The 13,734-nt window shown below is 39.5% G+C and overlaps 1 protein-coding gene across 1 annotated transcript in view; it reads left to right on the top strand.

Moving 5' to 3' along the window:
* The first annotated feature begins 1,546 nt into the window (after positions 1–1,546).
* trim3a (tripartite motif containing 3a) overlaps positions 1,547–13,734 on the top strand; it is a 33,100-nt gene continuing 20,912 nt past the window's right edge. The window contains exon 1 of the mRNA XM_058414542.1: positions 1,547–1,707. The gene's annotated coding sequence lies outside the window, so the exon portion shown is untranslated. The remainder of the gene's footprint in view (positions 1,708–13,734) is intronic.

Genomic DNA, 13,734 nt, shown 5'->3' with positions numbered 1-13,734 from the left:
CACCGGCTCATTACATCTCACCATGCGCCCGTTACTTTCCCTTTTCTGGTTCTCTTTCAGCTCAGCGCAGTGACTCCCGCCTTCCTGACCTCAGTGGGTGTGGGTCAGATGATGAGTGTTACAGTTTAAATTGATTTTTTTTTCTATTCAAGAGCGATGTGTCTATCTAGGGTTTACATACTGATAAAAATCCTTGATCTATTAAGCAATTCAAGGTTTATCCTTGATATTAACATTCATTATTTATTCACTTATCTTTATTAAACAGTTTATCTCGGTTAGATTCCCAGGAACAATGGATGCAAGGCCGGAAATGGATGGGACACAATTCAGCTTAAACAATATGCTATTTTATCGAGAAAGTGGAATAAAACTGAAATAATTTGGAGGAAATAAACAATAACACACAAACTCTGACTGGAAACATGATTATGATTTAGAATGTGCTTTTAATTTAATATGCAAATTCCCTTTTTCTATCATTTGCAGCAACGGATATACTTTTACTTCATGAAGAATTAAATAAATTACAAAAATCTTTTTATAGCAATAGTCATGAATATGTAGATTAATGTACATAACCTTCAAAGACTTTTATTTAATTACTATTTAATTAAGGTTAGTGGTGAGGGGAAAATATTGCACTGTTTGAATTCTTAATAATGGAATATTGATTTTATTAATTAATTAAATAATTTATTCATTTATTTGTATTATATTTATTTATTGCTCCTGAATATTAATCATTTTTTTTCATAATTTTTATTTTATTTATTTATTTATTTTAAACATATGTGGATTTTTGCATACCAAATTATTAAATCTTCTGGGTCCTCATTAAGAATTCAGTGCCTTTTAACATCCATCTTTTTTTTTGGGGGGGGGGGGGGGGGCTCCATATCTTGTTAGCCTCGTACTGGAGCTATGTCCAAAGGGTTGTTTAAAAACTATATGAATTAATAAGCATTTAAAGGTGTTGAGTAAGTTGAGTCTTTAGGACTGTAACAGTTAGGTGGTTTTGATATCCTGCTCATGGTGCTCTTCCCTCAGAAGGTGCGGTAACGCTTACAGTACCGTGTCCGTACACTTGGCTCATCTGGACACAAACAAGCGTTCCTGGATGTGAGGTCTGTTATCCTCAGCAACATAACCCACTTTTGGAAAGAAGATGACATAATGTATTGTTTTGATATATATATTTTTTTTTTTTTGCATGTTCTACATACTTTATGGGTTTGTGCAAATAATGCATAACAGACCACTATTACACGCTTGAAAATCTCCAGAGCCACCCTTGTGGATGTGGGACAAAACAGAATGCAGTAGAAATGATTGGTATTGAGGATGACTGCTTTGAGACAGGCCTGGGCGTTGGACACGGGCCATATGCCTCTGCAGTATAGATTACAGAAAATGCACTGAGTCATATTTGCATATTCCAATCCACGCAATGTTATTGGTTATTCCAGCTCCTCCCCGTGGCGCGTTAGCCAATTATATCACCACATCCGTTTAACCACGCCCACATCTTCCCTCTTTCCCTGCTTCAATCTCGGTCTGGTTTCCTCCCAGTGCTGGAGAGAAAGGATTGGCATTTAAAAGGCGGTATTGTTTACTTTTATGTCGGATTTGCAGCTAACAGAACCTATATTTCCATACAGTCTTGAGGGGATGTTGAAGCTGTTTTAACTCCAGATACATTTCCACGTAAGTTCAGCTTTGTTCCTTCTGCGTTTTTCTTCTCTCCTCCTCCTGCTGTTTCTTGTCAAAAAGAAAAAAAAAAATAGCTCCTGCTTTATCAGTTGAACGCTTATGCTTAGGATGAATAATTCATTATTTGTCGGCGGACATTAAAGAAGCGGCGTGGCAAAATGGCTACATGTTTACTAAAGACATAACAGATCGCCGTGTTAGATACAGTGTTTCACCTGCGAGATGAAAATGGATGCGTAGGCACAGTTAAAAATAAATAAATAAATAAATAAATAAATAAATAAATGAATGAATGAATAAAATGCCGGGTTGTGTTGTGTGGTGAAGGCTGTAGTCTCAGCTGGTGTTTTCGAGAAATGTCTCAACAGCGAGATATTGCAGTTATTTATTACACTCATTCATTCGATAGGATTTTAATCATTAATCAATATGCACAGGTTCGCTTCCTGTGGCCAGGGTTGCCAGGTTTGGACTACAGAATCACCCGATAAAGTGGTCGATATACAAATCAGCTCGTATTTTAAGACTTGTTGTCGTGTTTACAAAGACATCTGTACAAATGAATGAAGTAGGATTTAAAGCAACTCGTGTAAGGCAGATCATCTCTAAGTGAGATGGGTGTTGTCCATTTTATACGTTTATATATATATATATAGTGAATAAGAATGAGGCACGTGACCTGCATGAGAGACCTCTTCATGTGGTTGGTAGTGCATGCTGGGAAATGATCAGTTTTGACGGGTTCGAGCTTTTGCTTTAGTCTTCCAGAGTGCTCCCGCAATCATGATGATATGTAAATTGGTGAGTTTATTTGTGTGTGTGTGTGTGTGTGTGTGTGTGTGTTTATACATGTACATATGTTCCCTGATGATGCACTGGCATCCCATTTAGAGTGTATTCCCACCTCACACCCGGTGTTCCCAGGAATATCATCATCTTTGTTTCCCCTTTTAGAGCCTCAAAAAGTGTGTGTGTGTGTGTGTGTACACATGTTGCCCTATGATGCACTGGCATCCCATTTAGAGTGTATTCCCACCTCACACCCAGTGTTCCCAGGAATATAATCTATTTGTTTTGTTTCCCCTCCTAGAGCCTCAAAAGGTGTGTGTGTGTGTGTGTGTGGTTAAATTACATTTGAAATACCAAATTAAATCAAGTTCAGATTTATTTGTACAGTACAATAGTACAGCAGACAGCTTTATAGAACCTCAGATGTAGATTTAGTGCCAGGATGTGGATTTAGACCTGAGAATATTAACCAAAAAATAATTAATAATTTATTCAGGGTCATGGTGGATCCGGAGCTTATCCACACTGGGCCCACCTCAGGGGAATATAGTGCATCCACCAACCAGCACGTGTTTGTGAAATGGCCGGAAACCCGGAGCAAACCCATGTGGTCAGAGGCAGAACATGCAAAACACGGTACACAGACAGAAACCTGAGCTCAGGGAGTTGTGAGGTGGCACCATTACCCACTGTTCAACTCTGCCAGCCAGCATAATACAGTTGAACCACAGGAGCAGGAGGCAGGACGCGTGAGGCTTGCTAGTGCATGCTGGGATATATTTAGGGATTTCCATGGTAATGTGTATCTGCAGTGATTGTAGAGTTGCTGTGTAGAGGATGTATATTTTTTGAGAATAAGTTTTACTAGGGAAATCAATCTGTAGTCAGATTAGACCTATGCAAAAATGACCAACCCCGAACATGTGGAGAAAAACAAAAGAAAAAAAAAAACAACCAGGACTACAATTATTTTTTTTTGTAATGTACAAATATTTGTGCCTGAAAGCTTGGGCTTTGTACTTATTATTTCTATTTATCTGTCTCCAAACGCACCTAGATTCAGAAATGTCCATTAGTTTTTGTGCATTGACAGCAGCATCTGCTTCAAACTGGTTTATATAAACCTACACTGTGTGTGTGTGTGTGTGTGTGTGTGTGTCTGTGTGAGAGAGAGAGAGATTCTTGTTATATATTGTAAAAACCGTGGTAAAAATTTGCCTAAAGTAAAAAACCCGATCCAAATAGATCATTGTTTTCTGCTATCTTTATACTGAAGCTTCTTGCACTGCTCACACTGCTAAGAGGATTATTTTTCTTTTCCGCTGTACAGGCTACCTAATTTTTCTGATTAGCTCCCAGCTAGAACACAGAGCTGCACGTTAGGTTCCTTTGGATAAACGATCGAATCCTAAAGACCAACCGTGTTAGCGTGTTAGCATGTGTGAGCTACAATTCCAGACAGCAGCTGTTAAACAACTGACCAGTCAGCTGTTAGTCAAAACAAGGTTGTAATTGAAGCGAAGCTATGATGAAATGTCATAAACCGCGTATCGTGTAACGTCGCGTCTAACAGCGAGGGTCCATTTCTCTTGTAATGAGGTTCACTCGTGCGTTTTTGCTAACGCCTCATCTCCACGTGTGTTATTTTGATGTAGTCTTGGGCTCAAGTGCATTTTTATCAACTCAGTGCTTGTAAGCTGCAATCTCAATTTTTTACATTATTTTTACAGTGGGCCGTTAGTGGCATAGCTAGCAAGTGCATGAGGGAAATAAAATCTCAACATGTTCTCTATGAATATATTGATAAACCTGATGAAAATGGGGAAAGAGACACTAATAGGAGCAGCGGTTTGTTATTTAAGGCATCAATATTAAAAAATTTGAGTGAAAATGATTTAATTAAGATTCTTGTAATAACAGGGAACGACATTTTATCTTATAAGCCCAGATCTAGTATTCCTTCAGTGCTCATGTTCAAAATCTTATTGTGTAATATACAGATATTAAGGTAAATGTGTAGCTAGCTTGGTCGTGGCATTCGAGAAAACAGCAGAAAAAAACGACTGGTTGATCTTGTTTCCCACCACAGAAGCTCGGGGATTAAATGAACTCAGGAACGCTTTCTTTTGACACCTGCTGGCGGTTAAATAAAGAGAAGGAATGATAATGATGTCTTCACTGACATTTTATGAAGGTCATTGTGGCGCAGTTAGAATGTAAGCGACAACCATGTTATTTAGCATGTGTATAGCAAGCTGCGGTGAAACGAACGCTCATAAAATTCCTCCAGGGATGAAAAACCTGAAATCGTCCCATCAGCGTGTCCTAGAAAGACAGACAGACAGACAAATGCAGGATTTTGCTAATAATAACACTGTGTTTTGTCTGCAGTGGATGTATACGCATTCGACTTCCGAGTCAGAATGGTGTCATTTTTGACCTTTGTGCATTTATGGGCCTCTATGATCATTTCTGTTGTTAGCAACAAACTAGACAGTGGATGAGTGATGGATATTTTTTCGTCTTAAAAGAGCAAACTGTATAGTCAATGCTACAGATTTTACAAGCTTGATATACACTATATTGCCAAAAGTTTTGGGACACCCCAATTGAATTCAGGGGTTGGGCTCGGCCCCTTAGTTCCAGTGAAAGGAACTCTTCAGCTTCATACCAAGACATTTTGGACAATTTCATGCTCCCAACTTTGTGGGAAGAGTTTGGGGATGACCCCTTCCTGTTCCAACATGACTGCACACCAGTGCACAAAGCAAGATCCATAAAGACATGGATGAGCGAGTTTGGTGTGACTTGACTGGCCTGCACCGAGTCCTGACCTCAACCCCATAGAACACCTTTGGGATGAATTAGAGTGGAGACTGCGAGCCATTCCAAAACGTCTGCCTTTACATGAACATGAATATAATATGGAGTTGTCCCCCCCTTTGCAGCTATAACAGCTTCAACTCTTCTGGGAAGGCTTTCCACAAGGTTTAGGAGTGTGTTTATGGGAATTTTTGACCATTCCACTAGAAGAGCTTTTGTGAGGTCAGGCACTGATGTTGGACGAGTCTGGCTCACAGTCTCCACTCTAATTCATCCTAAAGGTGTTCTATCAGGTTGAGGTCAGGACTCTGTGCAGGCCAGTCAAGTTCCTCCAAGAAATATGCTGAATATATTAACAGAATATTTGGACACAGGCGATAGGTGAAAAAACATTTATCATTCATGTGCTAAAGTCGTAGGAGTCGAAAAGTAAAAAGTTTTCTTCGCTGATTAGAGGTTACAAGTTACAATTTCAGTGGGTTTCTATGCAGTTTGTGCATCATGTATGCTTTCACCGCTTGTGTTTAGCACACATAGATTGCTAAATTAAATCAGAATCGCCGTAATAACGTAACAGTAAACTGTCAGGCAAAATTTCACAGAAGTGCGGTTTCCTTCTTCACCCCAAATGTAATCAATCAGCTCAGGCATGTTTGGTGTCTAATGAGGCCAAAGTAGGTCACGTGTAAAATCTTTTCTATAAACAACTTGTTTCTAAGCAACATCCTGTTCCTTACGGATGTCTTCTGTTTCATGAATATATCCTGTTGTGTATTGAAATCATTCCAGCTGCCAAGAACGTGTGTTTGAGTGACAGTCGATGAAGCAGGACTCATCAGGGTTTGGAATATATTAACCTTGAGAAAGTACATGCACGTGTATCATGTGACTGTGAGCTGTTTGCTTTAACATGTTTCATACATAGAACCAGGAATTAGTGTTAGTTTAGCAAGAAACTGCTTGGTTTTTAAATCCAGTAAGGATTAAGCTGATAGGTTGATAGCATTTCTGTTCAGATTGGTTGGATAAATGTCTTGCTGTCTGGTGTATGTTTACATTTTCCATCTTTCTTTTTTTTTTACTGCTGATGCTCTAAAAAGGAATTTGCCATTTTCCTAGTTGGAAGTTAGGATTTACGAGTTAGGAGTAGATTTCTTAGCAGTGGGGTGATTGGTTGATTGGGTGATGCAGACCTAGTGAAAAGAAACACATTCCTGGATTGATATAAACAAGTATCAGAAATATACACCAATCAGGCATAACATAATGAGCAGTGCCAAGTGAAGTGAATAACACTGAATATCTCCTCATCATGGCACCTGTTAGTGGGTGGGATATATTAGACAGCAAGTGAACATTTTGTCCTCAAAGTTGATGTTAGAAGCAGGAAAAATGGACAAGTGTAAGGATTTGAGCGAGTTTGATGAAGGGCCAAATGGTGATGTCTAGACCACTGGATCAGAGCATCTCCAAACTGCAGCTCTTGTGGGGTGTTCCCGGTCTGCAGTGGTCAGTATCTATCAAAAGTGGTCCAAGGAAGGAACAGTGGTGAACCGGTCACAGGGTCATGGGCGGCCAAGGCTCATTGATGCACGTGGGGAGCGAAGGCTGACCCGTGTGATCCGATCCAACAGACAAGCTACTGTTGATCAAATTGCTGAAGAAGTTAATGCTGGTTCTGATAGAAAGGTGTCAGAATACACAGTGCAGGACGGGTCAGGGCTGCTTTGGCACCAAAAGAGGGACCAACACAATATTAGGCAGGTGGTCATAATGTTATGCCTGGTAGGTGTACGAATGAATGCACACAAATACCTTGTCCTTGGATTTCTGACAGTGGGACACATCAGATGCTGGCAGGAATTACAGGAGGAACAAATTCACCCATCTGCTTTTAAGGACAGTGGAGGTGAGAGCAGTGTGAAGGATGATAAATACCCTGGAAGGAAACGAAGCACCTCCCATCACGACAGCGTTTCAGCACAGCACACACTCGGGCGGAAAGCTAAATTATAGGTTCAGAGGTGATGAGATGGCAGGAGTACAGCTTTGTCTTCCATTTGTCCTTTAAATAAAATATAAAAAAAGAGGAGGTTTTAGTGAGGGTATTTTTTTATATAGTGTGTGTCCACTTTTTATGACACAATAAAGAGCATTATTAAAAGCCCCACCCCCAAGTATACAAATAGGGTAGGCTCCCGGTTCCTCATGACCTAGTAGGATAAGTGGTGTAGAGATGGATATAAACGGATTTTACCATGTTTGCCTAGCACCTCTGGGGTTGTGGGTTCAACTCCCCAGAGTCTGTGTGTGGAGTTTGAATGTTCTCCCCGTGTTTTGGGGTTTCCTCCAGTTTCTCCAGTTTCCTCCCCCAGTCCAAAGACATGAGTGGCATCTCTAAATTGCTTGCTGTGTGTGTGTGTGTGTGATTGTGCCTTGTGATGCGTTGCTACCCCCTCCAGGGTGTCCCCTGCCTTGTGCTTTGAGCCCCATGGGATTTAGGGGGAAAGTTCCATGATTCCCATGACCCTGTGTAGGATAAGTGCTGAAGAAGATGAATGGATGAATGGATGAATGGATGGATGGATGGATGGATGGATGGATGGATGAATGGATGGATGGATGGATGTTGTGATGCAAAGCTGATGATGTGAAGATGTTTTTGCTTTTACATGACCACAATTTACCAATGAATACATTTGTTTAAAAATGATTCACAAATGAGACCATACTTTTTATCCATTTATTTTTACAATGAATGTTTTAGAGCATCCACATAACTTACCATGACACTGGAGAATCCTCCCGTAAATGTGACATAAACATTTATCCTCCCAGAAAACTTTCATATCAATAATGACATATCTTTTTAAATTTGTTTTTTTTTTAATAATCTTCTCACAGATCACATTGATCACAGAGTTGGAGTCAGGTTCCTCTTTAGTTTTCTTCCTAATGTCGCCTAATGGGGTGTTTCCTTGCCATCATCACCTCTGGCTTGCTCATTAGGGCTGAATTTCAGATTTACCTCCTGAATTTCTAGACTGTAAAGCTGCTTTGTGACAATGTCCATTGTTAAAGGCGATTATACAAATCACATTGAAACGAATTGAATTGCTACAGAATAAACAGGAACATGCACTGCATTCTGATAGAATAATAATAATAATGATAATAATGATAATGATAATAATAATGATCATGATAATGCTAGGTAGATAAATGTTTGTCATTCTGAAAAGCGCATACCTATCTCTTTTTTTTTTTTTTTTTTTTTTTTTTTTTGAGCTCCTCTGATAAATCCCCCGCCACCCCAGTGCCAAATCTGCCCCATGTCAGGAGTTTAATTAAAGAGTAAAGCAGATGCAGAGGCTTGCTCATGGTTAATGTGTGGAGTGACAGCTGATGCAGCAGGACTTGGAATATAGCGACCTTGAGGTGTGTGTGTGTGTGTGTGTGTGTGTGTGTGTGTGTGTGTGTGTGTGTGTGTGTGTGTGTGTGTGTGTGTGTGTGCGTGCGATGTGATGTGATGTGAATACAAATGTTTGCACTAACCAGGTATCATCATTACATTAGTCACTGTCTCTTCCTTTCTCTCTTTCTCTCTTGCTCTCTCTCTCTCTCCCTTTCTTACCCTGTCTCTATTTCTGACTCTCCCTCTCTCTTTCTCTCTGACTGTCTCTGACTCTCCCTCTGTTTTTCTCTTTTCTCCATCTCTCTCTCTCTCTCTCTCTCTCGCTCTCTCTCTCTTTCTCTCTCCCTCTCTGACTCTGTGTCTCTTTCTGACTCTGTCTCTGACTCTCTCTCGTGCTCTGTCTCACTCTCTGACACTGTCTCTTTCCTGATTCTGTCTTTCTTTGTCTCTGTCTGTCTGTCTGTGTCTCTCTCTCTCTCTCTCTCTCTCTCTCTCTGACTGTCGCTCTCCTCTCTCTCTTTCTCTCTCTCTGACTCTGTCTCTGACTCTCTCTCGTGCTCTGTCTCACTGTCTCTTTCCTGATTCTGTCTTTCTTTGTCTCTCTCTCTCTCTCTCTCTCTCTCTCTCTCTCTCTGACTATCGCTCTCCTCTCTCTCTCTTTCTCTCTCTCTGACTCTGTCTCTGACTCTCTCTCATGCTCTGTCTCACTGTCTCTTTCCTGATTCTGTCTTTCTTTGTCTCTGTCTGTCTCTCTCTCTCTCTCTGACTGTCGCTCTCCTCTCTCTCTCTTTCTCTCTCTCTGACTCTGTCTCTGACTCTCTCTCATGCTCTGTCTCACTGTCTCTTTCCTGATTCTGTCTTTCTTTGTCTCTGTCTCTCTCTCTCTCTCTGTTTCCAGCCCACTCTATTCTACTACTGTCCCTGATTTGCCTAATAAAGCTCGCTCAGATTTATGCAAACACTGTAATCGTTGCAATCTGCAGTCATCTGTCACATCAGATAGAAAAGCAGGCAGTGTGAGGTGGATTAGCTTTAGCCTCATTTTCCCCCCTTTTCCCCTCGAATGTTAAAGCTTGTTTGGTAATCTGATTAAACAGCACCCTGGCACCCTGGCAGTGATTACGTTTCTTAGTTGGAATGAATAACAAACAGCGTGTTGTTTATACAGATAAATGTAAAAGTTTGCACCCCCTCATTTTTTTGGGGGGGTGTGGGGGTAAAAAAAATGAATAAAAACCCTTGAAATTAGCTAGAATTAGAGAAGTGCATTAAGCATGTTATAGATATTAGAAAAACAGGACAATACCATAAAATGTAATAAAATTTTTATTTCTGTAGCACTGTTAATAGTTAACAGCTTTAGAGAGGTGTATAAATTCAGACATTTAAAATTTATTCCTAAAGTGAGGAGAAGAATCTCTCTGAGACGATATGAGGAAGAAACCTTGAGAGGAGAGAGTGAGATTATAAATCATTTCCCTTTTAAAACTTGGTACTATATGGTCAGAAAGCGCCATGGTGTAACAAGGAGATTGATTCTAGTTATAACATGAAGGCTAGTTTATCGATGTTATAAACATTTCACTGATGGAGATGGATAAAAAGGTTTTAATGTCTTAATAGCATAACCATTTTTGTTTGTTTCTGAAGGTATATTTTACTATAACTCCCTGAACCCGGACCCCTTTAGAACTGATTATCCTACCGCACTGTGGAATTCTCAAATCTGATTGGTCAGAAGGTATCGATTAATTTTCTCGAACAAGCAGCTCTGAGGATATTTCTGGCAGTATATTAATACACTCATTCTGATATTCACTATCAGTCCGGTAGTAACTTAGAGAATGTATGATTGTATTGAAATGTAGTCTTTTATGGAAGTAGTCTCCAGTGTCAGTGCTCTGTAATAGTATAGCGTTTTCTTGGGGAGAGTTAATACAAAGGAAGTTCTTTTATTTGTAAGAAAAATTGTACTTGAGGTTAAATTGCTGAAAAATAAGTAAAGCAGTCTGGGATGTCAGATTATTAAAAAAAATAATAATAAGAGTTCACACATACAGCAACAAAGTGGAGATTTATTAAGGATATTTTTTATTTGATTTGATTTTATTATTATTTTCGGTTATAGTTGGCGTCTAGAAGTGGGCGTGTCCAAAACTGCGATGCAACGAAGTCTTTATGCAAATACGGAACGACTACCAATGAGATTAAAAACTGTTGAGGTCATGTGATCACACACTGCTTCTCCTTCATGTCATACGATATGATGCAGATAAACACAAAATCTCTCTCTAGATTTTATTTCAGCCGCAAGAAAAACAATTTGGAACGCTAGATACACCGCTCACTGATAAACACTATCACTATGGCAACCAGTAGTAGGATCGTACATAGCACATGGACCGGAGACTTGCAGCACTGAATGCCACCACCTCGTTATTGATTATTTAACTATAACTGTGCCATGCTTTGTTCTTAGCTATGATGACCGACATGTGTTGTGTGTATTTCTGATAAACCGAGGCTTAACGGAACAGACGGGGCTTTTGGATGTGGTGGGAAATCAGTGATTTGGGCAGCGTGTTCTGTTTATGGCTGGTTCTGGATGTTCTGTGCTGTAGCGAGGATGCTGGTGATGCAGATGCTGCAGAAACGTCTAATCAGGCATTAACTCCTAGGATGAAGACTACATTTCTGCATAATTGCTACAAAAATTCTGTATCAGCATTTTGGTCTTTTGTCAAGCAGAAAAGTTTGCATCCTTAATTAAATGTGGTTCACTGTAGTATCTAGAGACTAAAAATAAATAAAGACATGCTCACTTTGTTAAATCGTGTTGGAGGCATGGACTGTTCAGGCTCAGGCTATTTCTTATGTTCTGCCATGTCCATTGTTAAAAATGAAATCGAATTATATTGAATTGAACTATCAAGGATCGGTTCCATGATGTGAAATAGAAAACGGCGACTATTTACAGAGCGGAAAAAAGTAGAGGATAAAAATATATCAGTCTAGTGTTTAGGGAGAACAGCACTAGCGATAAAAAAATAATAATTTTCAGAAAAGTGCCAGAAATGTAGACCCAAACCAAGGATGTGGGGGGAAAACGCTAAAAAAAAATCCTGAAATGAAGCAAGAAGAAATATTTTTTGGGACTACATTTACATTGGCGTTTGGCAGACGCTGTTATCCAGAGCGACGTACAAGAAATCTCTATCAATGAATACATTAACACTGGTTCAATACGTCACAGATTTAGGATACCATCAGCCTAAACACTGTGTTGGAAGGATTACATTTATTTTTAATCAACATAAAACGTACAGAGAAATATAAGGGCTAGTTTCAGTGTTTCAGGAAGAGGTAGGTCTTCATCCGTCATTTTGAAGACGGTCAGTGACTCAGCTCTGCGGTCATCAAGGGGAAGTTCATTCCACCACCTCGGTGCCAGAACGGACAAGAGTCTAGTCTTACTAACTTCTTTAAATGTATTAAGCATTTTTGTTGCTTGTCTCAGCATCTTTAAAACCTAAAAAATATGCATAAAGCGTCTTGAGGTTTCATCAGGGGTGCACAAACTTATAAACTCTTTAACAGCTCATCATGCTACAATAAATCTATGCTAGTTGTACAGTTTTCTGTTAAGGATGGTTGACTAGTTAAGATGAGGATAATATGAGCAATATGTTTATGCAAATTTACAGGCAGCTCCTGAACTCTTAAAGAACAAAACAGGGTTATTATGGAGATCTTTTCAGATGGTCTGAGAATTAATTCAAAACTGGAAATAAAGGGAAGGTTTGTATATGTGTAAAAATTCCAACACCCACAAAGAAAGGAGTTGTGCATCGTCTTACTTCAGTATTCAAAAGATTCTGCACTATTTCTAGCTCCCTATTTAAATGTAAGCAAATCTGTGATATTGACCATTGGAACTGGTCTGTACAACCGGTCAGATTTCCTTCATGTCTAATCTCTTCTCTTCTGTTGAATCACATGGTCAGATGACACTCTGATGGATTTGATCAAATCCGTGGGGCTCGAGTTCAACTGTCATTAGAGCCAAAAAACCAAATACTAAAACTCTGACATTCATGTTAATGTTTTAAAGATTCTATGTTTCACTCAAGTTGTTGTCAATAATATAATTTATAATGAACATTGTCTTCATTGTGCTTCTAGAAAATCTAACCCCAGTGCAGTCGTATGTTCTTAGTAGAAGCAGACAGACTTTTACTTCATGGTTTTCATAATGCAAGGTTTTCAGATCCTTTGGAGGAAAAGCAGCGATAAACATCACAGATTCTCCACTATACCTGTAGGGATTAGGTCAGTTTCTGTATAATCGTCCTTTGTTTTTACACTGGACATTTCTGGCATTTGGCAGATGCTCTTATTTTATATACGTTCATTTTATATACAACTGAGCAATTGAGAGTTAAGGTCCTGGTTCAGCAGAGGCAGCTTGGTGGACCTGGGATTCGAGCTCACCACCTTTCAATCAGTAGGCTAACAACTTAACCACCAAGCTATCACATCCCCATTTACGTTTTAGTAAATATAGCCACAGCCTTTTTATTTAAAAATTCTTTTCTTTACATATCCTAGCTTGTTAGAAAGCTGGGGTCAGATTAAAGGGTTATCCATGTTAGCTGGAGTAGAGAAGGTGAAGGGTCTTGCTCAAGGATCCAACAATGGTAGCTTGGTAGTGCTGAGGTTTGAAGCCCTGACCTCCTGAGCAGGAAACCAGAGCTTTAACCCTTGAGCCACTACTGCTTAACACACTCACCCCAAGTTTTGCAAAAAAACCTCTTTTTGTCTCATTTCCAGTCTGTGTTTTTCTTTAGAATACATTTACTTCAGTTAGAAAGTCAAAGTGCTGTACATCGTCCGTAAGATTAAGCGACAAAGACTCTCTAACCGTTTGCTCATCTTTGCCAAGGGTGCCAATAATTTAAGAGCTGGCAAACTATACATGCATTTTACTTTTCCTT

Source organism: Hemibagrus wyckioides, linkage group LG17 (genome assembly GCF_019097595.1).
Source record: "Hemibagrus wyckioides isolate EC202008001 linkage group LG17, SWU_Hwy_1.0, whole genome shotgun sequence".
NCBI lineage: Eukaryota > Metazoa > Chordata > Actinopteri > Siluriformes > Bagridae > Hemibagrus > Hemibagrus wyckioides.
Note: the sequence above shows the minus strand (reverse complement) of the source record. Positions and strands in the feature narration are given on the sequence as shown.